The 21,800-nt window shown below is 36.1% G+C and overlaps 1 long non-coding RNA gene across 1 annotated transcript; it reads left to right on the forward strand.

Moving 5' to 3' along the window:
* The first annotated feature begins 635 nt into the window (after positions 1-635).
* LOC124887000 lies at positions 636-3,884 on the forward strand. Its single transcript, XR_007044411.1, has 2 exons — positions 636-1,376; positions 3,824-3,884. It is a non-coding gene; the product is annotated as an uncharacterized LOC124887000 (long non-coding RNA).
* Positions 3,885-21,800: the final 17,916 nt, after the last annotated feature.

Genomic DNA, 21,800 nt, shown 5'->3' on the forward strand with positions numbered 1-21,800 from the left:
AAACGATCCATTTTTGGGCCAAATTGTTGTGCTATAAATCACGTTTTTCTGGGTGTTCCCGGTGTTGACACCTAATTTTTGCCCTCCACAACCAAGTTTAATTTCGATTTTCTTTGATTTTCAAATAAAATTACGACATTTATATTTTTTGGGGGAATTTTATCACTTTGAGTAGCGATTATATATTATCGTATTCAATTAAACAAAATTATATAATTTATTGTTTAAATATTTATTTTTACGAAATACAAGATTTTAATCAAGGATTATCTCAAAAATAAATTTAATCTTAATTTAAATTTAATTTACTCTCAAGAATAATTTATTTGGATAAATATATGTTTGATTTTATCAAATCAAGAACCCTGGGATCAAACAGAGTGTTAATTCGTATCGAAATTCAATTCAATTTAGTCAATTTATTTTATTTGACTATGTTTAAAATTAAATTGACCATGACTACAATGCAATTGGTCAATTGACATTTAATTGGTTAATGTTTAAATAGATTGACTAAAATTGTAATCTAAATTGTCCATTTTAAATTGGGCCACAAAAAATGACCCAATATAACCTTAAAATAATCAGCAGTTCTTTCCCCTTTTTTAAAATTAAATCCAGCCCAACAATTCTACAACTGATAGGCCCACTCCTTTTTTCCTCCTTCTTCAACACAGCCGAACAGCAACACACGAGAACAACAGCAAAATCACGATAACACCATAACCAAAACTAAAATTGTATCAACCCAGAAACAACCACAATAAGGCCAAACTCAACCCAAAATCGAGAAAACCATCTACAATCTGACCCTACCCTTCACCACGCGCGTCTCATGCGATAGTAGGACAAAGAAGGTCCTAAAATCTTCTAGAACAAGTCTAGGTGTCGTCTCCAACGGATAATTTTGCGAATCTCAGGATAATTGGTACGATTTCGTACGTAGTTGGATGATATTCATTGGTCCTGGAGTACAATTCATTTTTCCCAAATGGTATTGGCCCGCCCATTTCAATTTCTCTCATGAAATCCAAAAACTGGTACAAATTATTGATGAAACCCAAGCTGTGGAGGGATTTTCGAAAATCAAATTCAAAATATCCTATTTTTAAATCCCTAAAATACCCCCAATTCTGTCTTCTACATAAGAACCCACTTGGTACTAATTTCAGGGTTGGGAAATTTTTTTTACAAAACAGAAATACACACCCAAACAAAAGGGAAAAAAATTGGTCGCAAGAATAGGCGAGAATTTCCATCAGTAAAATTTTTAGGGAAGGCAATCGACTAGTCGAGACTTTCATAGCGGCATTGAATTTTCCTGTGGTAGTGAAGTCCAAAGGAGATCGAGGTTCCATTTTGCTGCTCCCGAACAGGTAATATCCCATTCCATTGAGCTTTCGATTGCTTCTGCTTCATCTCGACCTTCTGTAGTTGTGAGTAAGTCCTTAGTAATATTGTATGTTGGGTTGTTTGCTTGTAGATGGCTTTGATAGCCGTAGGTTTCGTTCGTGATAGTTATCGTCATGTCGATATTTGAATCAATGTGTACGATGTTACTTCTTAGTACTGTTAAAGACATGTTCTTCACCAAAATACTTTTAAATCCACTATTTTAATCTATGTTCTTTCTTTTGATTTATGGCATGTTATGTGGTCTGAACAACGTTTGTTAATGGATTTTTGATCGAATACTCTCATTTTGTATACTGGTTGAGATTTGAATAAGCTGGTTTCACAGTAAAATTTCATGCTTTAACTTTGTTTAATAGTTTGGGGCTAAAATGTCTTGTTATAGCGAGTTTCATAATAAAGTTTCATGTTTTTAATTCGTTTTGTAGTTTTGGGCTAACGACGTCTTGTTACAGTTAGTTTCATAATAAAGTTTCATGCTTTGAATTTGTTTGGTAGTTTCGGGCTAACGATGTTTTGTTATAGCTAATATCATAATAACGTTTCATGCTTTGAATTTATTTAGTAGTTTCGGGCTAACGATGGTTTTTCAGAGCTGGTTTCATAGCTAAAGTTTCATTCTCTAATGCGTTTGATAGTCTCGCGCTGATAGTCGTTTTGATTCGTTGTTACATCTGAGGTTGTCTACCTTGCCATTTTTTGTTTGTTGGTCGCACTTTTTGATATCAAAAATCTGAAATTTAGATTTCTGTTTGCTTTCGATTTGTGTGTTATGATTATAAAGTAAATTTGCTAGTGTTCTATTGAATTGACGGATACTTGAATGGGTCAGTTTGAGGAGAATTTCTCTACTTTTATTCCCATTATGCTATACGCGTAGTTTATGTTTGGAGTGAGGATTCCCCCTGATTTCTTTTTCTTGGTCAATGTCATCAAGAAAAGAGGGATGAAGTCATATTCATTTTGCTCTCGAAAGCAAGGCTGAAGGACGGAGTAGAACATCACTATGGTCTGTCTCTATCTTTCGAAAGACTGCTGCCAAAGTCCTACTTTAGATTGTTTGGGATTGTTAAATGCATTTCGGCCCTTGTTTTGTCGGGTTTGATTATCATACAGTAGTTGCCTTAGGCACTAAGACCCTTACTATCATAACTATTTGAGTCGGTATCTATAGTATTTGGAGTCCAAGAAAGAAGCTTTGGTTGTTCATCAGTATTTACTATTTGATGCTTGAAGTTTTAGCTGCGCATTAGTAGTTCCTACTGGTTTTTTCTTGAATGCAACTTTGATACAGAGGACTCTTTCTCAAAAAGGTTGCCTTTTAAGTTTCTAATAATGCCCCTTTAGGCCTGTCAATATTTTTTTTAAAAAAAATTGGTCTAGAAATGGATTCATTTTCTAGTTTCCTTTGTTGCTTCGGTATCGGCCAATTTTCGTGTTAATGTTTCGCCCTTACGAGTATATCTCCTTGTTGGTTAATCAACATTTATTTTTTGAAGATCCATGTTATGGCGTTCTATTTAGTCAATTACGTATCGGTTTTCCTTTATATGCTTTTTCTAACTCTCTCTATCTCTTTTTTTTCTTATTTCTTGTTGCTTGCCTCCTTAGTTTTCCTGAATTTATGTCTTATATTACTGTGTGCTTCTAGGGGATAGATTGTTGTAATATGCTGTAATAATACTTTACTTGGTCATCTTTATAAAAAGGATGAAACTTCATTAATTTATTTGATTAGTAATCATAGCATCTTCTTTCTCTCCACCTTTTTGTGTCCTACAGTTCCAACTTCAACATTTTTGGTGTTGCTTTTTGTCGTAAGAACCAACATGCATCCTGAGTCTTCCCTTTAGCATTTATGGACAATCATATTTTGTCTAAAATATTCAGGAGATGCCCACATCGATCAATTAGTGGAATGCTGACTAGCCTTTGTTGATTTAACAGCAAAAAGAAGAAAGATGAGATTTCATGAATCATTTCTTCTTTTGTGAATTAGTGGGGTCTTCTGCTTTAGACATAGTTTCAGAATTTAAACAGTTTGATGATTAGTTAGAACTTATAAGGCTCGGTCGATCGCCTAATGGTTAGTTTAATTCTCATATCTTGATTATGCCTGTTGTTCGAGTTGACGTGTGTGCCTTACTACTTCTGGGTGTCCCGCGACTATTTGTTTGGATCCCTGTTGTTTTGCTTATGTAGTTAATATGTATAAATTTTCTTCGCATCTACTAGCCTCCTCCGGTTGATCACTTATTAGACATTCTAGCTTTCTACTTTGGTTGAGCATGCTTTGGTTTCCTTTACTCTTCCTTTCCCATACCTTTAATGCATTTTTTTCCTTTGCATGGAAATCATTTGAGTCCTACATGGACTCGGCCTTTTTTACATATCTATCATGGCCAATTAGGCCCATTTTTTGAGTCAAGCCCAAAGCCGGTTAAATCGCACATGGATACAACGAGTTGAAAGAGGAAAAAATGGGTTGAAGTCCCACATTTGAACCGGTTAAGAGACTCAAAAATCTCATTTGTTATTTTATTTTATTTTATTATTGTTTCCTTTATCTATTTTATTTACTTATTTATTCATTCATTCATTTATTTGGGACCTGGAAGCCAAAGTTGTAAATTTAATACAGGTGGAGAAAGACTCGAGCCAAAGGCTCGAAAACTAGATTAGGACAGGTGAAAGGGGTCGAAAGCCCAATTAGACTAGGACAGGTCTAGTTAATTTAGGCCCAATGGCCTAAATCTTTTTACTTTCTCCTCCCTTCCCCCTTTTATGTGTTTACTTGCTTATTAGTTTTGATTAAACTTAGTTAAATCCTTACTAAGTCACCTAAATCTATTTTACACAAGTCTTTGCTAAAAATCGATCACTTTTCAACAAGTCAATTTTTTCAAAGTTAGTCAAAGATAGTTTTCAAACAATCCAGATAACCGTAAATTAGAGGACATTTTTTGTGCCTTAAAAACATTCCTAAAATATTAATAGGAATCGCTTACCTAAAACTTCAAAACTTAGACGATCTTTCTATTTTGGATTGTTTAAAGTATCGTACGAAGGTTTCTTAATTCCTTTTCAAAATTAAGTTATGACTCTCTCGAAAGTTAAAATTTTTGTAAAACACCCGTGGCTCGGAAGTGTTTTGGGCCAAAAATTAACTGGGGACTCCAAGGCAAGTGTGGATCAGCTAAGGGTGGGCTATTAGGGTTATTGAGGGCATTTGGATGGTAAAATGGGCAAAAATAGTGCAAATGGGTCATTTTTCGGCTAAATTGGTATGCTATAACTCACACTTTTTCAGAGTGTGCCTGGGGCCTGGCGTGTTTTGGGCCAAAAATTGAATTGGGCTTTGAAGCAGGCAGTGGACTGCCTCATCCAGGGGTGGGCCGTTAGGGTTAGCGGGGCTATTTGGGTGGTTAAACAACTGAAATAGTGCAAACGGGCCATTTTTGATCAAATCGGTGTTCGCTCACGCTTTTCAAGGTGTGCTCGAGGCCTAAGCATATTTTTGACTGAAAATTGATCGAGGTATAACTAGAAGGTAGTGGATCAACTAGGGGTGGGCCGTTGGGGTCAGCAAGGCTGTTTGGGTGGTCAAACAGGTGAAATGGCTCGAATGGGCTATTTTGGGGCCAAATCGTTGCGCTATAGCTCACAGTTTTCTTGGTGTACCGAGGGCCCAATCGTGTTTTGGGCCAAAAATCTACCAAGTGTTCCCAATCTGGTTGTGGATCATCCAAGGGTGGGTCACTGGTTTCAGCGAGGCTGTTTGGGTGGTCAAACAGGCGAAACAACTCGAACGGGTTATTTTTAGGCGAAATTGGTGTAGCTCACGATTTTCTAGGTGTGCCCAGGGATCAATCGTGTTTTGGGCAAAAAATCTACCAAGGGCTCCTAGGCAAGTTGTGGATCGGCCTGGGGTGGGTCATTGGGGTTTGCGGGGCTATTTGGGTAGTCAAATGGGGAGAACGACGTGAATAGCCTATTTCTAGGCCAAATCGGTGTACTATATCACATGATTTTTTGGGTGTGCCGGGGGCTCATATATGTTTTAGGCCAAAAATCTATCGAGGGCTCCCACGCATATTGTGGATCGGCCAGGGGTGGGCCGTTACGGTTGGCGGGGCCGTTTGGGTGGTCAAACAGGCGTAATGGTGTGAACGTGCCTTTTTCGAGCCAAATTGGTGTGCTATAGCTCACGGTTTAGTGGATGTGTCTAGGGATCAGGTGTGTTTTAGGCCAAAAATTAATTGAGGGCTCCCAGGCAGGTTGTGGATGCCTGGTGTTGACACCCAATTTTGACTCGTTCTTTTTCCTTTAATTAGTTTTTCGATGCTTCTTGGCCCTAAATAATTTTCACAAATTAAATAAAAATAAGATTTGGTATTTCTGTTTCTATTTCTACAAGTTTTAATAAAAAGGGAATTTATTTTCATTTATAAAATTATTTTAATTGAATATAATTAAATATTTTTTGACATCAAAATCGCAAATATGTATCTTTTGATAGTCGCATCCACATTGTTTCTAACTTTATTTTTTGGGGCAGTATTGTGACCTTATATGTATATTTTTATTACGCAAAATATACTTTTATAAGATGTACATATATTTTTATTACGTGTATATACGTATTTTGTTAATAGGAAAGTCGCAAAATATTAAGTTAGATGTTTGTACAAATTATGTCTGTAAACTAAAAATAAATAAATTTTTAGAATATCAGGAAGCATCGATAAATTTAATTTCAATAGAAAAAGAGTATTCAGGCTAACAATAATCCAACTTCCTTTTTTATTTTATTTTATTTTTTTCACCCAAACCCAACTCTTATTTTATAAATTTCAGCCAAGAGCCCGGATATCATCCCTAGTCAGTATAATTTTTATGCCTGCTTCGTCATTCCACCTTAATGAATACAATTTGACCTGCGCTGTCGATTTATTTTGAACATGAGGGGTACCGAATTTTTAAATGTTTTACATATATATATATATATATATATATATATCTTTTTATATACTTTTGAAATTTGAATTGTTTCGATCAAATACCGAACGGATCAAAAAATAATCGATTGTTATTTAAGTTTTTCGTGTATTTATTTATATATATTTTGTATTATTATTTTTTAAGGTGCTACTTTTAAGACCGTTCGATTTTTGAATCGGACGGATCAAAATGAGTCAATATTTGCAAGATCAATGCATTAATTACAAGAGTTCACGTGTCTTCTTTGGCAGAAGCACGCTTAGCTCTCTTCCCAAAACAACATTGATGGGTCTCCATCATCCCTTTCCCAAAACAACAACAACAATGGCCTCCTTCATCCCCTTCTCCTCTTTCCCTTCTATCCACCATACTCAAATCAGAGACCTAGGTTTAGACTGCATCACCACTGTCTTCCACCTGCCCACACGAATCTTCCATTTTTATCACCCCAAGTAAGCAAATCGCCAAAAATCAGAGAAAATCAGTCCCTACTTTGTGCAAAAATTAAACTTTTTGAGGATTCGTAGTTAAGGCTTGATAGAAGCTGAAATTTTCACAGATGGATGTCATAATTTTGAATTCAAATCTCATCTCCATAAAATGTGCTTCAAATTAGGACTTTGGAGTCCGGATTTTGACTATAAATAGCCCCAAAATTGCCATCATCAAGGACAAGTTGGAGATTAAAGGAAAATCAAACTACATTCACAAAAGTTTCCTAGAATAGTCACAAAAGGGGTTGTTGGTTTCTTCTCTTAATTTTGGTGTTTGATTGAGTTCTGAAATTCAAGGTTTGGTGGCCGGAATACTCGATAAAAAGCCCAAGTTTGCTGCCCCCAAAAAAGTAAGATTTGTCTCTTCGTCTAGCCTCCGTCTTTCTTTCATCCTTTTTTTCTTTGAGTATATAGTTGGTAATTTTCATTGTTGTCGTTTGCTGATTCAGAATTATCTGGGTGTATGAATTATGACTGAGTTAATGTGGTTGTGGTTGAAAACGGACTCGTCGGGACTTCGAGCCCGTATCGGTACCGCTGTTTGTTTCCAGTAAAACTTAGTTTGGAGCATGATTAAATTTAGTTTTTAGGCTTGCTCTGAACTGAAGTGGGAGACATTAACTTTACAAGGTGATTGGTTTAGAATTGTGAGAATAATAATTTTGCTTTCAAAATAAAAAACGACGTTTGAAAATTCGAGTTGTGTTTTTCCGTGAGGCTAGTAAAATAATTTCGAAATCGCTCTCTCGAGTTTTGCGACTGATTTGGAGTTGGAAAAAAATATGAAAATAGCTCGTGGTGTTTTCAAAATCCCTAATTCTAGAAGTTTATTAGAAGTTAATGCCCGAATGCTTTGGTGATTAGTGAGATGTCATGACCATATTTCCAAATTCAAAAGTGATTTTTTATGCATCACTTGAGCCTCTTTCGTAAACAACTCTCTTCTCTCTATTTTCTTATGTTATTTTAAATAATAGTTTTTACAAATGAACGTCCACATATACATGCTAGATTCATCGCCATTCGGAAATTAGTAAATGATAAAAGCTACTAATATGCTAGCCTAACTTAAAACTAGCAGAAATACTTTTATTGTTTGAACTTAGCACTCGTTATGGGCTCTTGAATCGATGTAGTGATTGATATCATATCCTGTTGCGATGTTACTATTGTTCCTCTTTAAGAATTCGTCCACATTACCGCATATTGATTTTTAATTACTCCCGCTACGTGGTTGTTTGAAGTCAAAATATGTAAGGTTTACCTCACTCCTCCGCTTTCCTTTACTTGTACATTATGGAGCTGATACAGTTTGAGGCATCATCAAATCGTTGTTGGTTATAGGAATGACCCGAATATCAAAGCGTTACCTCCTCTCTATTTGTATTCTGCCTAGTTCGAGTGAATGAAATTTGCTAGTCCTTAGCTATAGTTTAATTACTATATACTACGTTGACTATGTGTTTCAAATTGAGTGTCTTCTGTTCCTCTTATTATACACACGTTGGAGTTTTGTTTAGTTAAGAAGCTGCCTAGTTCATAAACAAAATGACCCGTAGCAGGTTTAAAACAATATGTGTGTATAAAAGTGATTACCAGGTAACTAGTTATGTCATGGGATGTGTCAAAGAAATCCCTCAGTTTTAAATACAATTAGGACTCTAACTAAAAAATGATTTGACCCAAAGCCTTGTATTGATGTAAATTTCTCTACCTTGTTTCATTTCTGAAGAGGACACTACCCTGACGTGTTATGCTTATGGTGTTGTTGTTTACCTCAAACTCGAAAATATGTAATTAGGCCTAGGAAAGAAGTGTTTGGCTAGCTTTTGTATATTAAACTCTTCTTAGAAGAATTTTATTTTTGTGTTTGAATGTTTGCATCCTTTTAGGAATCACTGGATTGAGATATAGATATAGCATATTGCAGTTATGCCTTGGTTATCTCTTTGAAATTTGTCATGTTTCTAATCTTTATCTTTTTTTTTCTTTTTGCATGTGAACTCGGGAGTTGGGACTACCGCAATGGGACTCGTTTCGACCCAAGTATCAGATTAATCGCAATTAGGATTGCAGAACCTCGAAATCCCGCAAAATTAGGAGTCTAAGCTCCTAACCAAAATTCTTATTCTTTGTCATCTTTGATTTAATTTATATTTACATTTTAGAATAATTACTAAGAGTTAAGTTTGTTTGAGGTAGATTTGTGTGATTTTAGAATCTGAGCTACTCTATCATTTATTGACCCTCTTAGCCATGATTTGAGCATCACGTAATTCGCAAATATCTCGTGTTTGTTATTAGATTAAAATATGCTTTACCATACTCCACCAATCCTTTGAAAAACTCTTCACAAGTATTTTAAGTGAGACTAGTTTAGTAACCTTCATATTTTCTTTAAACAATACGTAGCAAAATATATAACGAAGTTTCCGTGTTACATGGTCGAGAAATAAGTCGCTAGATCTGAGATTTTCAAGAGAGCCTGACACTTATTTTAACTTATTTTCAATAAATAATTCTAACAATTTTAATTATATTTTTTTAACAACACTCAAGCCTTCAGATTTCAAAGTATAAGAAAGGCAAGGTATATGAATTCACCCGCTATCACATACAAGGTATATTATTATCAATATCATTATAGTAGTTATTTTATCATACATTACTATCACCACTATTATTTACACTACCATTAGTATTAATAATTATCATTATTATTATTATTATTATCATCATCATCATCTCAACTTCACTATACCTATGCATTGTCATTATCTATCACTTATTTTCAATCTAAATCAATTTGAGTAAAATTTTTACATCTTTTTATATTTTTGAATATTCACATTTTGTCTTAAATAAATTATTCATGCTTTGAAACATTCTTACATACCTTATTTACCTATTTAACTCCATGCATCTAAAATGATAAAGTTTTTTTAAAGGCTATTTTTCACATTTTTAATATCTACGTAACATATATATAATAATTACATTACTTCCTTGATATGTGGTAGCGTCGCATTTATTATACCTCAAATTCTCTTTTGAAATAAAAAATAATAACAATGAAGTTTTTATCACCATTTTAAGCAAATAACCAAAAATAAAAGCTTTTCCTAATATTTTCCTAAACTAAGCGTAAGGACTATCTTCGGATAGGCTCTGAGGGGTGCCTAATACCTTCCCCTCGAGTAACCAAAACCCTTACTTAGAAACTCAAACTGTTTTTGATAGACTAAAACAGAGTTTTTACAATAAAAAATGGTTTTTCCTAATTTTCCTAAAAAGTTAGGTGGCGACTCTAAAAAATAATTTTCAAAACCCAAGAGTCATTAAACGCCACTATACGTCGCGTGCTGTTTCGACTGGTTCGAAATAGGGCTCGACACTTAGGGTAGGACGTTGGGGTCAATGAGGCTGTTTAGGTGGTCAAATAGGCAAAATAGCGTGACTGGGCCATTTTGGGGCCAAATTGGTGTGCTTAGCTCACAGGTTTTTGAGTGTAACTAGGGCCAGAGTCTGTTTTAGGCCAAATATTGATTGAGGGAATCCATAGAGGCTGTGGATTAGCCAGGGGTGGTCCATTGGGGTCAACGGAGTTATTTGAATAGTCAAACAGGCGTAACGGCGCATATAAGCAAAATTTGTATACTATAGCTTATGATTTTCTAGGTGTACCTGGGTACCGGGCGTGTTTAGGGCCAAAAGTTAATCGAGAACCTAAAAAATTATGGATTAGAAAGAGGTGGGTCATTGGGGAGGGTGGGGCTGTTTGGGTGGTCAAATCAGTAAAACAGCACAAACGATCGGTGTACTATAGCTCACAGTTTTCTGGGTATTCCCGAGGCCCGATCGTGTTTTCGATTAAAAATAGATTGGTGGCTCCTAATCGGGCTGTGGATTGGTCAGGGGTGAGCCGTTGGGTTCAGTGGCAATATTTGGGTGGTTAAAATGGCAAAATAGTGTGAATGGACAATTTTTGTGTCAAATCGGTGTGCTATAACTCACGGTATTCTAGGTATTCTTAGGGCCTTGGTGTGTTTTGTTCAAAAAATCAACCGATGTTTCCCAAGCAAGATGTAGGTCAGCCAGGGGTGGGTCGTTATGGTCGGTAGGGTTATTTGTAAGGAGTCATAATTTCTTAGGTAATTCAAGTGGCATTTGTAAGGAGACGCATTTTCTTGATTGGGTAACTTAAGTGGCTTTTGTAAAGAAACGCATTTTCTTAGGTAATTCAAGTGGCATTTGTAAGGAGAAGCATTTCTTTGTCTGAATAATTTAAGTGATATTTGTAAGGAGACACATTTCCTTGTTTGGGTAATTCTAGCGGCATATGTAAGGAGATACATTTCCTTGTTCGGGTAATTCAAGTGGAATTTATAAGGAGACGCATTTCCTTGTTTGGGTAATTTAAGTGGAATTTGTAAGGAGACGTATTTTCTTGTCTGGATAATTTAAGTGGTATTTGTAAGGAGAAGCATTTCCTTATTTGGGTAATTCGCACTGCATTTGTATGGAGACACATTTCCTTGTTTGGATAATTTAAGTGGCATTTGTAAGGAGATACATTTTCTTATTTGAGTAATTTAAGTGGCATTTGTAAGGAGATGCATTTCCTTATCTGGGTAATTCAAGTAATATTTGTAAGGAGATGCACTTCCTTGATTGGGTAATTCGAATCTTACTTGTTAGGTAATGCACTTCCTAACTTAAGTCATGACTCCTAGAAAATTCACATTCTAGTCCAGTCATTCCACTTAACCCTTAGGAGATGCACTTTCTTGTTAGAGTAATTCAAGTTTCACTTGTTAGAAGACGTACTTCCTAACTTAATCCTTTACTCCTAGAAAATGTACTTTCTGGTTGACTAGTTAGCCTTTAGAAGACGCACTTTCTTGTCAGGATAATTCAAGTTTTGCTCGTAGAAGACGTACTTCCTAACTTAAACCTTTACTCCTAGAAAATGTACTTTCTAGTTGAGTAGTTAACTCTTAGGAGACGCACTTTCTTGTCAGGGTAGTTCAAGTTTAGATTGCTAGGTGACATACTTCCTAACTTAATTTTTTTACTCCGAGAATATACACTTTCTGGTCAAGTCCTTCCATGCAACCCCAGAGAGATGCACCTCCCTAGCTGAGTAATTCAGGTTTCATTTATTAGGTGATGCACTTCCTAAATTGAACCTTCGCTCCTAGAAGCCGCATTTTCTAGTCGAGCCATTGCACTTAACCCTTAAGAGACGTACTTTCTTATCAGTTTTTATTTGTCAAGTGGCACACTTCCTAACTTAAACCTTTATCCCTAGAAGATGCACTTTTTAGTCAGAATTTCTCACTTTAATTCTTAGGAGACACACTTCCTAGTCTTGGTCATTTAATTTCTCTCTCAAGAGATGCGTTTCTTAGTCAGAGTATTGATTCATCATTGCAACATGCAAGTAGTTATGATTAGATTTACGTTCGTAAAAGTTTTCTGATGATAAACTGGGGCAAAAATTTAAGTCGTGTTATTGAAAGCATCATTTAGGATCCTTTTGAAAAATAAGACTTTATTTTTTGAAAAGTAAGATTTCTATCATAACTTTTATTTGGGATAATTTTCTTTCTAGTTTTGATGTGATTTCAGGATCAAGAACAGGGCGAATAAATGGAGAGTCAAGTAACAAGGTGAAGAAGTTGAAAGTCAAGCACCAAGGTGAAGAAATTGAAAGTCAACAATTGAAGAAATTGCAAGCCAGGAACCTTCCTGGAGAACAGTGTGAAGAAACTGAAAGTCAAGCAATAAGGTAATGAAATTGCAAATCGGGAGCCCTCCTAAATAACAGGGTGATGAAATTGAAAGTCGGGAGCTCGCTCGAAGAATTGAGTAAGGAAATTGCAAATAAGGAGCCCGCTTGGAGAATAGGATAATGAAATAGCAAGTCAAGAGCCAAAAAATCTGCATATATAGGACTTTTATAATTTTATTTATCTTTTAACTTGTAATTTTTATTTTGATGTAATAACAGAACCGCGGAATGGATAGTCCCTCTCCTTTCAACCCTTGAGATACCTGTGACTTGATTCTCATATAACTTGGTAAGTATGATGTCCTAAATCGAGACTCGTTGGTACTCTGCCCTTCTTTGCCTCCCTTTTGAATAATGGTCTGGTCAAAATTTTATCTCGTTGTCTACTTCTTTGTCTGAAAATACTTTGTGTTTACATTCAAAAAGGGGCAGGCTGTAAACACGTAATTTTATCCCTCCCAAAATCACTTTTGAATACACCTTACCATGTACTCCACCCCTATATGATAATTTTTTCATAAAAGAACAAAAATAACCAACTCTCAAAAAATCCATAACAAAAATAACAAATCATGCTGGTGGGAAACGTGAAGATAATGCCTCAACATTGCTAGGCCCCGCTCCCATATTTTTCAAATACTGCATTATGTTGGACATTTGATCCTATATTTCAAGCGTGACCACTGTGGTTCCAATCCAAAAATACCTTATCCAAATAATCATCCCAACATCCTAAAAACCTTGTTCCCTTTCTAGACCGATTTTATATCGGCACGATATTCTTAAACCCATACCTGGATTTTGGCATACACTCTATTGGTCCGTGTCTTACCTCCATTGTGATAATTTTACTCCATTCATGCAAAATTTGATTGGCCCTATGAACTCTGAAGTCTGGTCCAAAAAGGATTTATGAAACTCGCATATTTACTCGAAGATAGATGATTTGTGTCTGAACAACGTAGTACACGCACCGGGAATATGGTTGTAGACTTGTTAACCCGATAAGTTCAATATAATAAAGTCATATGCACCGTATGTAAGCCATGGAACATGACAGTAGTGGGTATCTCCACTGGATTTGGTCACTGGTACGAGAGGCTAAGAATTCAAACCAATCATCAATATCACCCGAGGAAATAAACCTCCTCATTCTATCATTAGGAATGTCAAATCTTATATGAAGTGCTACACATTACGCCAGTCATATTGTCACGCTTGTAGAAATGCTCTTTTGCCCACATCTGCAGAAAGAGATTGCAACCTTCAAAGAACCGTGTTTCACCTCTTTTACACTTTCTGAGTGCCCAAAATATTTCCTCCAAGATAATAGGAACCAAGGTGATTTCTGCTCCATCAACTCCTTTAAAAAATGCTTGAGACACAGAACATATGCAAGTACTAATATTTTCATATTCTTGTGGAAGTACCAAAGTCCTTAGCAAGGCAACGACAAATGCAATTGAACGTCTAACCCGCCAATGGGTAGAAGTGAAAACGACCTCCTTCTTGAATAGCTTATAACTATCTTGATGACTGTATCTCTCGTACAAATAATCCAAAGAAACCCAATTGTTTTTGAAACAACGGAGTTCATCAGTGTTCTTTAATCCTAAGTAGCGAAGAAATTTCTTCCCTGAATGAATATGCAGGATGATCTGACCTCTTCCTTGATATTTCAAATTAGTGAAGTAATAGATCTACTCTAATGTGGGGGAGAGATCTTGCGGAGTGTAGGGAGGAACCCCAATTTTCTGGTGATTGCTAATTTTTCAGTCGAGTCAAAATTTTCCCACTATATCCTCAACTTGTGTGGAACACCTTCGACCATTCTAATCTTGGGCACTTGGGAAACTAAATTCATCCTACAAGTAAATACAATAAAATAAGTACACATTTCCCAAACTCGCAGTATCACAATTAGGTTTGGATCCGTTTATTATTATCATATGCACATAATATGAGGATCGTCATTGGGTCGTGAACCCTTTTGACATGAGAGCGTTTTCTAAATTCATAGAATGACACCACGGGTCAAACCATCTATGGCTTATGCATGCATGGCCTATATTCAGGGAAGCTCTATCTTAAATTCTTCTAAGATTTGGCTTACTAGACATAAGGCTCCCGAGTGGACAACACGAGTGAGAAGGATACGCGGTCACACAGCAAAAGATCTAGACACACCGTACATACGTCAACTCTCCTAGAATTTAGAATTTGAAAGAAGTTTGCAGGTGCGAAACATACCTCACGTGTACGTGTGACTGTGTCAATTTTTTCAAATGGAAGAAATATGAATGGAATGACAGTTTATATGAAATTTAAATGAATAAACATGTAATAATTAGCCACAACAAGTTAGAAAATTCCTTTTGGTTAGAACCTAGAACATCCCCAGCAGAGTCACCATTTCTGTTTTATCCCATTTTCGAATTTCATTTAGAGAAAATGGTTTTGACCCCTTTTAAACTATTTCAAAACTCAAGATGTTTTCAAAATAATTTTTGAGAAAAATTTATAGAGTCGATACTTGATTTTTTATAGAAAATATCAAGAAAACTTAAAGAAATTTCAAAGATTCAAAAATAGAAATAAATCTTCAAAATTAGAGAAACTGAGTAAGAGTCCAATTAACGCTCTAAAAGGGTTTTTAAGGCACTTAGAAGCGTCCGTTAGAAAACGATTCACCAAAAGAATATTTTTTGACTAACTTAAAAGGGTGACTAACTTTGTGAAAGAGTTGCTAATAAAATCATTTATTAATATATTTTAAATTGGCATTTGTTCATTCAAACAAGAAATATTCTACTTGTATTAGAAAAAGTACAACATGTTTCGCTTAATCCATTCTTGATGTCGAGGAAAAAACATGAAATATATCATTTAATTCACGATTAATTTTTTAGAAACATTTCAAAATACTATGTTTGAGAAATGTTTTACTTAATTCATAATTAATTGCGAAATATTCTACTTGAATTAAAGGGAAACCTGTTTAAACTAAATGGCACACTTGGATTGTTTTTATGATAAAAAAGAAATTACATAATTAGTTTTTATTGTTGTTGTTGTTGTTGTTATTATTATTATTTAAAAAATAAAAAATTAATTTTGCTATAAATAACACTTTTGGAGGATGTTAAGGGAATTTCCTGTTAAAAATATGTTATTAATTATGGAAAGTTAGAATTAACGAGAAGAAAAGAACTTATCGAGTTTGAAGGAAATTATTGTAACCCAAGTAGGCTATTGATCATATGAACAAGACAAACGCCATGTTAACAAAATGCTTAGCAATTTTTCTTTTAAGATTAGTGTTTAGGAAGAAAAGTCAAAAGAACCATTTTAATTCATTTAGACGAGATAAATTAGGTGAGAAAATTATGAATTGACCAAAAGCCGTGATAAAATAAGATGCTAACGCTTTAACGGATTTATCTCCATTAGTTAGTTAGTGTTCAAATAAATACAAATAAGTAAGAAATGAAATAAAGAAAGAGTTAAAATTGGGCTCTTTTGAACCATTAATGGGCTGCCCAGCTTTTGGGCCTACACTCCATGGATTTTCAATCCAGTTTTTTATGTATATTAGTTGTATACAGCAGCTATTATCCTCCTGCATTTTTATACATCTCGGATATACTACCGCGTATACTCCATATATCAACGTATAAATCCGCGTGCCTACTTCCATTTTTTGCTGCACCATGTAGTATGTTCAGATGCAGCTATCCCAATGTATATCCTTTGTATACAAGTGTATACCGTATTGTATATCAATGCCCGCTGATGTATATCAGTCCATTTTCGAACTTTAATGAAGCTTGACTCAACGGATATGCAAGAGGGGAGTCCAATGACATGATATTATTGGATTTCATGCAAAAAAAAAAAAAAAAAAGAGATAAGATAAGGATTAGACAAATATAATATAAGATTTGATATCAAATAAATTCTTCCAACATAGCATGGTTATTCTCATACACTAGTTTTAACTTTAAAATCTATTGTCAAACGGTAGTTTAGTTTGAAAATGGAACAAGACCAAGATAAAATTAATTGATGATTAAAGTCTAATTTAGTTATTGAATCACTTGTCATATGGTCCACAATTCGAACCTGTCCATGGAATATAGTCTAATATTCCTTGGATCTTCCACTAACAACAATTATTTTGTTAGGTTTTATTTCAAGAAGATAATTTCCTAGTTTTGGTGAGAAAGAAAAGGACTATACTATTACATTATTTAACTAATTTGTGCTCTTATTTCCGATTACAATCCAATTTTGTTAGGTTGCTATAAATAAACTCCATACATTAGAAAATTAAAATTTTGTTGAGTTGCACATGTTATACTTTTATGAATGCAAAATGGGTGAATTTTTCACTTGTTTACGGGCAGAAACCGAGGCAGAACGAGCTTCAAGAGAACGAAATTTCACCGAAATTTATGTTGTTTTCCCCGGGGTTTCAATCTTGACTTGCCAGAGTTTTAACTTTTAGTCGGAATTGATTTTTTGAATGTGTTCTTCAAGAATTTCGGTTGCGTGAGATTAGAAGCATCCGCCTCCCGAACCTCCAAGTTTTTCCCCAAAAGAATTCCCCCTTGTTAACTCTTCTTCTTGGGTATTTATAGTAGATTTTTGGACTGATTTTGAGGGGAACGGAGGGGATATTTTTGGATTTTCGGAAAGGATTTTGAAAATTGAATTCAAGGATAAGGTTGGTACCATTTGACCATTGTTGCTTCAGCTGTTGATTTTGTGTTAAAAGGGAAAAGGGGAAAGAAAAATAAGATTGGCCTGCTGATGTTGGATAGTTGGCCTAATTTTTTAAAAGGAGAGATGGGCTGGTTTAATTAAGGGGTTGGAATTGGGCCTCTTCTTGTTGGGTGATGGGATTATTATAATTTTGGAGGTTATTTAAAACATAACCTCCGACTAAGATTTAGGATTTTAATAAATAGTTTGATCAAACTGAAAATTAAATTGATCAATTGCCTTGCAATTGTGGTCAATTTGGTTTCAATTATGGTCAAATTTAATAAATTGACTAAATTAAGTCAAAATTTGATACAAATCAATACCTCGTTTGATTTTGAGTTTCTTGATTTAACAAAATCAAACAAAAATATATTTTTATCTATTTGTTTATTATTATTTTTTCAAATAAATTATTTTCAAGAACAAATGAATTTTAAATCAAGATTTTAATCATTCAAATTCATTTTCAAGGTAATTCTTGATTAAAATCCGATATTTCGCAAAATAAATATTTAAGTAACAAAATTATATAATTTTGTATAATTGAATACGATAACATAATCGTTACTTAAAAATGGCAAAATTATTTCAATAAATACTTTAAAAAGCATTTATTCGAATAAAATAAATATTGTAATCTTATTTGAAAATCGATAAAACTCGAAATTAAAATTAGTTCTAGAGTGCAAAAATTAGGTGTCAATAGTTTTGGGCAAAAAATCAATCGGGGGCTCCCAGGCAAGATATGGATTGGCCAAGGGTGGGTCGTTGTGGATGATGGGGCCATTTGGGTGGTCAAACAGGTAAAATGGCTCGAACGAGCCATTTTTGGACCAAATCGGTGTGCTATAGTTTACGATTTTCTGGGTGTGCCCGAAGCTCAATTGTGTTTTAGGTCAAAAATCAACCAGGGGCTCCCAGGTAGGTCAAATATTAGCCTGGGGTGGGTCATTGGGGACGAAAAGGTTGTTTGGATGGTCAAATATGCAAAATGACGCGAAGGACCATTTTTGGGCCAAATCAATGTGTTGTAGCTCCCGGTTATCTGGGTGTGCCCAGGTCTTGAGCATGTTTTTGGCTGAAAATCGATTGAGGGCACCTAGACAGGCTGTGGATCGTCCAGGGGTGGGTCGTTGGGGTTGGCGGGGTCATTTGGGTGGTCAAAAGAGCAAAATGGAATAAATCGGCCATTTTTAGGTAAAATTGATGAGCTATAGCTCACGATTATCTAGTTGTGCCTGGGGCCTGGGCATGTTTGGGTTAAAAAGCGATCGGGGGCTCCCAGGCAGGCTGTGGATTGGCCAGGGTTTGGTCGTTAGGGTTAGCGGTGTCGTTTGGTTCGTTAAACGGGTAATACGGTGCGAATGGGCCATTTTTGGGACCAAATCAGTGTGCTATTACTCACGGTTTTTGGGTGTACCCGGGGCCCAAGTGTGTTTATGGCTAAAAATCAATTGGGGGTTCCCAGAAAGGCTATGGATCGACTAGGGGTGAACGTTGGGGTCGGCAAAGCCGTTTGGCTGGTCAAACAGGCGAAACGATGTGAATAGGCTATTTTTGAGATAAATCGGTGTGTTATAGCTCACGATATTCTGGGTGTGCCCGAGGCTCGGGCATATTTTTGGTTGAAAATCAGTTGAGGGGTTCCAAGGAGGTAGTGGATCATCCAGGGGTGGGCCGTTAGGGTTGGTAGGGCTATTTGGGTAGTCAAATGAGCGATACAGCGCGAACGGGCCATTTTTTGGTCAAATCAATGTGCTATAACTTAAGGTTTTCTGGGTATGCATGGATCCCGGGCCAAAAATTGACCGACGGCTCCTAGAAAGGCTGTGGATTGGTCAGGAGTGGGCCTTTAGGGTCGGCGGAGCCGTATGGGTGGTCAAATAGGCAACACGGTGCAAAAGGGTCATTTTTAGGTGGCGTGCTATAGCTCACGATTTTCTAGGTTTGCCTAGGGATCAAGCATCTTATTGGCCAAAAATCGATCGAGTGCTCCCAGGCAGGTTGTGGATCGACCAAGGATGGACTTGGGGTCAGCAGGGCTATTTGGGTGGTCAAACGATACGAACGGGCCATTTTTAGGCTAAATTATTGTGTTGTAGCTCACGATTTTTTGGGTGTGCTCGAGAATGGGCATTTTTTGGGCCAAAAATTGACCAAGGGCTCCCAGGAAGGTTGTGGATCAGCCAGGGATGGGCTGTAGGGGTCGGCGGGGCCGTTTTGTTGTTCAAACGGAGCTCGGGCATGTTTTTGATCAAAAATATATTGGGGTCTCCTAAGCAGGTTGTGGATCGATCAGTGTCACACCCCTTTTTTAACCAAAAAAAATAATTTTAAGGTTTGAAAGAATTTTTATTATTTAATGACAAAAGATGAAAATTGTTTCAAAAAGGATTCATTTTATAATCAACTCAGAGTCGCCACTTGACTTAATCGGGTGTGCCAATTCACCTTTGAAAATCCTTTTTCAAAACTGTTTTTGACTCTTTTAAAATGGTTTGCGAACAGAGATTCATTCTAAGGAATTTTGTTGATCGAGAGGAAGGTGTTAGGCACCCCTTGATCCCGTGGTTCAATCACGGTAGCTCGATGGAGCATATCGGCTAATTTGACACTATGAATGCATAAACCACACAAAAAACATATAGAACAATCAATCAAACAAATGAAACAAAACAATTCAAAATATAGCATCCAATCAGATTATACAGTCCAAAATAGAAAAATGTGAAAATATAAATCTTATTCTAAGCTAATCCTAGACTATGCTCTACCCAACGCCTCGGGCCTTCATCACGAACGTTTGTTATGAACCAAGTCAACTTTGTAAGGGGCTATGGGTTAGAAGTGGTGAATTGGGCTGATCCAGCTGAGATTGTTGGACCTATAGAGATGTTGGAGTGTTTTATTTGGGATCCAAGCCCGATTGTCAATTGGTTAAATAGGATCTGGGATTAGATAGAAGGTTCATGCAAATTATGTTGAAGGTTTGGCTTAGTCTATGTTCTCTCATCTCCTATTCAATGGTCTATTATCTCATCTCCTTCTAGTTACCTTCTTCCTCTGTTACTCGTAGATTTTCCATTAGTATTTGTCCGTTGTTACTTTGTCGCTCGAATTCTTATTTGTATTTGGATTTCGAAGTATAATATATATATTGGAGTTGTGGTGTGAAATTGAGGTTGTTACATTGGTGCTTTCATTGAGAGAACTCTAATGGAAATAATGGTATTAGATCACTTCAATGGCACCGATAATCCAGAGGATTGGATTTCTAGGACAGAGCGGTACTTCTCTTTCCTGAGCTTCTCGAAGGAACACTGGCTACCTCTTTCTTCCTACTATCTAGATGGTGAGGCCCTCGAGTGGTTCCGTTGGATGTTTCGCAACAACTAATTTTTTTATTGGAAGCATCTCAAGGAGAAGTTAGCGCTGCGTTTTCAAAACGGACCTATGCCAAGTCTCCTCTGGTGAATGCTTAAATTACTAGTTGTCTCACTTTGCTACAGAAGATCAAGGAGAAATATTCATGTTCGTCTCATCAAATTACAGTAGCAGATGCACAGATTAGTGCTACTACAGTCTGTAGCGGAGAGATTGCTTCTCCTTTGGCAGAAGCAAACTCAAGCCTTGTGGATAATGTTGAGGGTCATCGGGGGATACTTGACACTTTCATCAATGAACATTCAGGCCATGTGGACAATATGTTCGATGCAATGTCTACCAGAGTTTTCACTGAAGAAGTGGGGGAAACGTCTCCTGCCTCTATCTCCCTAGGTGATTTGAACAATATTCAATCAACTAGGGTACTCGACGAATGTTCATAGTTGCTGCCACAAGGTAGTTGCGGAGGTGCAACTAGATTCACTAATCAAAATGCTTGATGAAGAAGCATTATGCCTTGAATGCAGCAAAGTCCAACTGTTAGATGAAGGTTCCCTAATAAGTATGTCAAAGAGGTATGTTACTGCTACTTCTCTGGATCGTAGTTCTAGTAAACAGAAAATTGAATTTGAGACCCTTGATGACATGTATCTTGCTGAGTTTTTCTTGGAGCCTCAGACTATTGAGGATCTATATCTTGGTGAATTTTTTCAGAAGATTGAGGATAGAATTCCATCAAGTAATATGCCTTTGGATGAATTTTTTCGGAAGATTGAGGATAGAATTCCATCAAGTAATATGCCTTTGGATGAAATGATGTTTGATGGAAAATTTACTGAGGAATTTAATGCTCACAATAGTTTGTGTCACTTTCCATTTACCCCTGGTGCAAATTCCTTTGGTGTCGAAGTTCACGGAGGTGCAATGAATCTCTCTGTATGGAATCC

The sequence above is a fragment of the Capsicum annuum genome, chromosome 9 (genome assembly GCF_002878395.1).
Source record: "Capsicum annuum cultivar UCD-10X-F1 chromosome 9, UCD10Xv1.1, whole genome shotgun sequence".
In the NCBI taxonomy this organism is placed as follows: Eukaryota; Viridiplantae; Streptophyta; class Magnoliopsida; order Solanales; family Solanaceae; genus Capsicum; species Capsicum annuum.